The following is an 8,256-nucleotide window of genomic DNA, read 5'->3' on the forward strand; positions in this document are numbered from 1 at the left end:
TGAGAACTTCCTGCCTCAGAACAGGAACGTTTTGGGGCAATGTCAGTAACGGGACCACGCCATTGAAGCACGGTGGTCTGCTTCTGAATTGGAGAGAATATCCGTGCTGAATTATTCCCAGTAGCCACGGTGAAACGCCCAGAATAGCCTCCCACGCGTCCAGGAAGTAACACAGCGCACACGTTGGCTCTACGCCCGCTGTAGTCACTGACGACGTGCTTTGACTGGAGCCCCGAGGCTAGAAGCTCTGGGGCGGGGCGAGTGACACAGTGTTGTGTGCAAGAGGAAGAAAAAGCTCTTTGTGTGAAGGGATAAATGTTTTTATTGTGGAACCTACACAAAAAGAGCGGGATCTCGACGATGGCTGGAGTGAGCGACGGGGCATCACATGGCTCATTGCCTTGGCACGCTTTTGCGTCTCGTAAAAGCGTTTCGTGACCGACTCAACGCGTCGTGTCGTGGAAATTCTTTTTAGTCGACCTTAAATAACAATTGAAAGACAACTGGAGATCTCAAAAATCATAAGTATAAGTCTTAATTTCTTGCAAGAAAGACAGTTCACACACAGACAGAGTCTGACATGAGAAGGGCAAAGGCTTTCCCATTTTGCACAGTTTATATACAAAAGAGCATCCCCCAAAACATACACCTCTCTTTCTTATCTTTGTCCAAAAGCTCTTTTCTCCTAGCCTGAGGCCCCTTGCACGTACACATTTCTTAGTTCCTCATATTCTAACACTTCTTATCTAAGTATAGACACACACATATGTCATTTCAAAAACAACCTCTTAAAAACAACTAAATACGTATATGTTTTGCTCTTTATGCAAGCAGGCTTATCTATTTTTGAGAAGAACAGAACTTGCTGTTCCTCTGCACACGTCCATATTGACCCGTTCTTCTATTGTATAGAAGATGATTCAACTTGCAGTTTCTTTAAACACATCTATATTCTGAAAAACACATCTAATATATTATCTAAAGTAAAAAATTCTCTTACAGTCGCCAAAGAGGCCGGAGGGAGTGACTGGAGCGTTCAGGGGCGTCTTGTCCTTCAGGTCAGCTAGGGTCAGCCATAGTTGCCTGTTAAGGACGACCATGAACCCCATGGAGCGGCCCATGGCCTGTGCAGAGTGCTTGGTAGCCATAACCACTTAATAATCCAGAGATGTACAGATAAAAAGTTCTGTCTGATGAAAGAGTAGCTTGAGCATCAGGATTATAACACATAAACATTAACCCATTCAGTCCAATACTGCATCAAAATTCAATGCACATTTTAACTTTATAAGGAGAAATCATCTAAGATTTCACTGGTGCCCCCCCCCCCCCCTTTTTTTTAACCCCCCACCCCACCCCCACCCGTTCAATTACAGACAAGTACAATGCAAAAAATACAAGACAAATACAAGGCATTGTAATACAGTTCACAGTGTATAAAACAGAATACCAACAACAACTAAAATATAAAATGAACATGTATGTAAAAATAAAAAATAAAACTAATAATAAATAAATACAAATAAATAAATAATGGGGTAATGCTAATATTAGAGCAGTTACATGAATTTGAAACGCTTTAAAAAAATTATCGTTTTTATACGATTTTTGTTTTGTGATTTCATGTTTGAAAAAGTTTCAAAGTGTATTGTGAGATCGGTGTTATAAAAGGTAATATATGAGGGTTTCTTTTTAGTTAGTTTTGTCTTATGAATATAAAACTGCCAAAATAATTAAAAGATTAATAATAAAATTTTGTTTTTCAGAAAAATATGGGTTTTGGAAACAAAGTAAAGAGTCATGAGGTTCCAAATTAGGAGTTCTGTTTAATTTTTTGTCATGTCTATTTTAAAGTCTAAAGAAATTTTGAAAAAGGGAAATACAAAAATGTTCCATATCTTCAAATGATGTGTTACAAAAAGTACATTTATCACAAACAGTATGAATATATCTACCAATGGCTTCATTTACAGGATAACATCTATGGATAATTTTGTATATTATTTATTTTACTTGATTAGAAATAACATATTGATATGGTAATGTCCAAATGCTTTGCAGGAATATGCAATGAGGTTTAATTCATTTTGATTTACATGGAGGATTGGATCCGACATTAAAGGAATTTCTTATAAAATTTTTATTAAAACGTTTATCGAAAAAGGAGAGATTTTGAAAAATTGACAAAAAGTCAATGATTTTGTAAGGTTGTATTATTAATATCTACGTCTGAGAATCTGGTTAAGATTATTATGCCATTGGGGATGGCCTTTATTACTTTGTTAAATTCTTTTTCATTTACTTCGCTGGTGTCTTTGTTTTCATAAATTATGTAAAGAATGTTTTAGGCCTGAATCCAAAAGTATATAATCAGGGGTTAAAGCAAAAAAATATATGTAATTTTTTTTATTTTGACTGAAAGATTTTTCCTCAGCCATTCCACAGACTGTCACGAGGCAGTTCAAGGTGGGGATAGAACCCAGGTCTCTTGTGCCATTACAAAGTCACTGAGTTAACAGATTGAGCTAACTCCCCGATAGATGAGTCCAAGAGCAGAGGTAGTGAAAAAGCAAGGAGTGGTAGATCTTCAACGAAAGACAATCTTTACTGATACAAAGTACAACAAAACAAAGGAAGCCGGGCTTCCAAGAAACAGTAAAAATTAAAACAGACACAAGGGTCCAACGATATAAACTTAAACATTAACAGGCTGGCTTGCAACTGGTAACAGGCTCAAGACTGAACAATAAAGCATGGCACAAACACACTTAAATAGGGTAAGACACAGGTGTGATACATCAGGCATAATGAGAAGTAGTGTTCAGCAGGAGTCAGGTGAGAAGCGCCACCCGCCGACCAGGATGAAAATAGCAGTCCAGTTAAGGGATCCTTACACACACCCAGTTAAAGAGCATTGTAATTAGGAGTATAGTGAGTACATGCTTTACCTTAACAAATGAAATACTCAAAAAACATTTGCATTTAAAGAAAGGCCATTTTGAAATGCGTTTCTCTTATTTACACACTTTATGAAATTTCAATGTTTTCAATCTATGCCTTCATCCTTTTCTAATGCTTTTACAAGACTTTACTCTTTGTAATGTAGTCATACACATAATTAACCATTTGCATAACTTAAACACAAGTTTTTATTTCTCAAATAATAAAAGCCAAAAGAGCATAGTGAGCTAAAATCACAAATTATATATAATATAATATCTGTTTTTAACCAAGCCATTATAAATAAATAATATAATGTTATTTTTTAAATTTTATGTATGTTGATTATATGGAAAGTGAACAGCATGACCAGGGCCGTATGCAGGATTTTATAAATACCGTGGTCCTTGCTATAGTGATCCTGCTGTGGGGGTTCGTGGGCATGCACAACCAAAGTAGAGACAACATTAGGCAATTATTTCACAACCTATATTATATGCACTTCGTAAAATTACCGTGGTCCTGACCTCGGGGACCTCAATGGTGAGTACGTCCCTGGGCATGAGTAGCCTAAGGTAGGATCATAGATGCACAATACTGTATATCGGGAGACATATGGAGTGGGCCCGACATGATTTTGACCACTTCAGTAAGTTTTATTTTGTATAAAGCCTTTCTATAAAGTGAATTTCGTTTTGTATAAATTGTAACTTAATGTTAATCGGTGTTTCATCAACCAATTGCCTAGATTTAATAAATGAGAAGCAAATATAGCACTTTTCTCCTAGCCTGAGGCCCCTTGCACGTACACATTTCTTAGTTCCTCATATTCTAACACTTCTTATCTAAGTATAGACACACACATATGTCATTTCAAAAACATCCTCTTAAAAACAACTAAATACATATATGTTTTGCTCTTGGTGCAAGCAGGCTTATCTATTTTTGAGAAGAACAGAACTTGCTGTTCCTCTGCACACGTCCATTTTGACCCGTTCTTCTATTGTATAGAAGATGATTCAACTTGCAGTTTCTTTAAACACATCTATATTCTGAAGAACACATCTAATATATTATCTAAAGTAAAAACAATTCTTACAGTCGCCAAAGAGGCCGGAGGGAGTGACTGGAGCGTTCAGGGGCGTCTTGTCCTTCAGGTCAGCTAGGGTCAGCCATAGGTGCCTGTTAAGGACGACCATGAACCCCATGGAGCGGCCCATGGCCTGTGCAGAGCGCTTGCCATAACCACTTAATGATCCAGAGATGTACAGATAAAAAGTTCTGTCTGATGAAAGAGTAGCTTGAGCAATAAGAGTTTTGTTTAATTTTTTGTCATGTCTATTTTAAAGTCTAAAGAAATTTTGAAAAAGGGAAATACAAAAATGTTCAATATCTTCAAATGATGTGTTACAAAAAGTACATTTATCACAAACAGTATGAATATATCTACCAATGGCTGTATTTACAGGATAACATCTATGGATACTTTTGTATATTATTTATTTTACTTGATTAGAAATAACATATTGATATGGTAATGTCCAAATGCTTTGCAGGAATATGCAATGAGGTTTAATTCATTTTGATTTACATGGAGGATTGGATCCGACATTAAAGGAATTTCTTATAAAATTGTTATTAAAACGTTTATCAAAAAAGGAGGGATTTTGAAAAATTTACAAAAAGTCAATGATTTTGTAAGGTTGTATTATTAATATCTACGTCTGAGAATCTGGTTAAGATTATTATGCCATTGGGGATGGCCTTTATTACTTTTTAAATTCTTTTTCATTTACTTCGCTGGTGTCTTTGTTTTCATAAATTATGAAAGAATGTTTTATAGGCCTGAATCCAAAACTATATAATCAGGGGTTAAAGCAAAAAAAAAAAGATTTTTTATTTATTTATTTTGACTGAAAGATTTTTCCTCGCCCAAACCTCATTCCACAGCCTGTCACACACCCAGTTAAAGAGCATTGTAATTAGGAGTATAGTGAGTACATGCAAAAACATTTGCATTTAAAGAAAGGCCATTTTGAAATGCGTTTCTCTTATTTACACACTTTATGAAATTTCAATGTTTTCAATCTATGCCTTTATCCTTTTCTAATGCTTTTACAAGACTTTACTCTTTGTAATGTAGTCATACAAATAATTAACCATTTGCATAACTTAAACACAAGTTTTTATTTCTCAAATAATAAAAACCAATAGAGCAAAGTGAGCTAAAATCACAAACTATATATAATATCTGTTTTTAACCAAGCCATTATAAATAAATAATATGATTTTATTTTTTAAATTTTATGTATGTTGATTATATGGAATGTGAACAGCATGAGCAGGGCCGTATGCAGGATTTTATAAATATGGGTAGCAATATTCAGTTTGAAATGTAATATGCAAAATGACAATGTAATATGTAAAATGGCAATGCATTTCTGTTTTTAAATTTACATTTGCCATAACATTTGTGCAACATTTGGTACACAAAATGGGGGAATTTTTTTCCGATTTAAATCCCATTTCCTGCATTTACATAAATTTAGGGACTATGGTGTTACAAAATCCAGGAAATAATTAAGTTGATTATAATGATAAATTCTGCCAAAAATAAAAGTAGGCTACTAAACTATGTATAACAAAAATATGTCTTACTTTTTTCAAGACTTGAGATAATCATTTTATAAAGTCAAAAAAGTTCACCATGTTTTGTGTGTAAATAAAACTGAAATATACAGAAATTGAATAAGGTTATCAAATAGTCTGAACTGCATAAATTATAAATTAAATATAGATTAATCCTTTTTAAAGCTACACACGTTCTTTAGACAACATCAGTGAGTAATTTGCTCTGTTCCCCTTTGTTCTTTGGTTAACTTAACTGACAGACAGAATTGGCTGCTGTCCCTTTATGATCTGTCGCTGATGAGAGGATCTTACGCATTTAATTTTCTCATTTAGGCTATTCTTAACTTTCATTTAAGATTTTATTTAGCTCATTTAGACTGTTCTTGTGAGGATACAATTGACAAAACGGAATTTTTTGGCATAAACGTGTGTGTTATTATTCAAGCGCTAAAGAAAGAGAACTGGATTCTGCGCGTCGTGTGCGTGTGTGTTCGCGCGTCAGGACCATAGACTGTGAAAAATAGGTCAGGACATTCACAGGGAGCGATACCTGCTCATTAGAACTTTCGGTGAGCTATTTTTAGAGTGTGGACGCGACGTTCCTGGCCGCGGAGCGCGCATCGGCACAGTCTATCTCCTGATCCTCGTTTGATGTGTTCCCGCTGCTAGTCGGACTCGGCAGTCACACTCCGGCACATTTTGCAGCACGCTGAAACACCGAAACACCACTGAATTTATACCACTGAATTAGTCTTTCCTCTCTTATCAACTATTTCGTCTGCTTTCTCCTCACTTGTGCAAGCGTTCAGTCACATTTGCATTGCGGTCAGGGGCGCTCATTCTGTGGCTGAAACTTGCCGCGTTGGAGATCCGCTGCTCTGAGCAGTTCCTGCGTGTCTGTGGTGTACGTCATCAGGAAAGTAGCCAATTGTGTTCTGCTCTTTCTGACGGCTGCGCGCCTAACGTCAGTCAGTGACAATACTGCAATGTATATTGAAATATCGAAAATGTGTTTAAAAATCATGCCACCGTTATCGAAAAAAAAAAATTCCTATATATATTGATATTGAATTATTGTCCAGCCCTACACTTCGTAAAATTACCGTTGTCCTGACCTCGGGGACTTCAATGCTGAGTACGTCCCTGGGGATGAGTAGCCTAAGGTTGTCATGACTTTTAAGCACAACAGGAAGCAATAGCAGGTTACTCAGGTTTATTAAAGACAAACACAGAACAGATGATAGACACGGGCGTGGACAGACAACGCAGGGACTTTGATGGCCAGCGTGAGAAGTCCGTGAAGTGCGAGTCCGTGAAGTGCGAGTCCGTGAAGAGCGAGTCCGTGAAGTGGTAATCCGTGAAGTGGTAATCCGTGAAGTGGTAATCCGTGAAGAGAAGACACGAAACGACGATCCACAACAAGACGATGAAAACACGGGAACACGATGACAGGAGAGGCAGGAAGACTTGACAGGGACACCAAACGAGACATCAACCAAAACGATCTGACAAAGAGGATGAGAAGGTGGTGAGTATATATAGTGAGATGAGATCTGCTGCAGCTGGTGATGAGATAATGAACAGCTGGAGCGGATCAAGGAATGTCACACCCACTACACACGTGCTTTCATACAACAACATAAACACGAGACGAGAAGGAACCAATGGATTTGTATACCGTGACAAAGGTAGGATCATTAGATGACCAATATATCGGGAGACATATGGAGTGGGTCAGACATGATTTTAACCACTTCATTAAGTTTTGTTTTGTATAAAGCCTTTCTTTAAAGTGAATTTCGTTTTGTATAAATTGTAACTTAATTTTAATCGGTGTTTCATCAACCAATTGCCTAGATTTAATAAATGAGAAGCAAATATAGCAGACAATATAATCAGGACATGGAGGCGCCGGTGCGATATTGCATTGCATGTGAACTAGAGCGCATCTCATAAATGATACGAAATTCAGTGTATAGGCTACTTCACAGGCATGATATATATACATATAGAAAGCTTGAAATGTCTACTTTTAAGCAAAACAATTAAAAACGAATAGAAACAGACTACTCTCATGTAATCCGTATAAAATGTGCATTTCTGTCTATAGGCGCTTTTATTTTGGACATTGTTGTATAATTATATTTATTAAACGTGTAGAATACTTTCCAAACATATAGTATTATAAATAAAAACATATTAGAATAGCTTTTAAAATGGAGTGAACACGGAGCAGATTTTCTGTGAGCGGGAAAACCTGGAGTGGATTCGGAGCGGAGTGATTACAGAAGTGGAGAGTGCAGAGAGGAACGTGCTTTCATTCCTCTCCAGGCTTTGATCACTTCCCCCTCAGCAGGGTGAATAATACACCTCATCTTTCCTTAATTTAAGACCTATTCAAACTGAAATTAAGACATTTATTACACTATTTGAGAAACGTAAGCATATTTACGGCCTTAATATTATGAAAAGTGAATTTAAGACATAAGGACAGGCTGGAACCCTGCAATTGACGGAAATCCGTCGTAGACTCGCTTGCAATTAACGGAAATCGTCTCCGGTTACTATTGTAACCTCGGTTCCCAGAGAGGCGGGAATTAGACATTACGTCAGCTGTGAAGTATATGAGAATTCCTACCTTCTCCACTTTTGCTGAACTCGTATGGGCTAATGCCAGCTGGGGAC

Source organism: Siphateles boraxobius, unplaced genomic scaffold, assembly GCF_051911475.1.
Source record: "Siphateles boraxobius isolate OS27281-9 unplaced genomic scaffold, OSU_SipBor_1 130, whole genome shotgun sequence".
Taxonomy (NCBI): domain Eukaryota; kingdom Metazoa; phylum Chordata; class Actinopteri; order Cypriniformes; family Leuciscidae; genus Siphateles; species Siphateles boraxobius.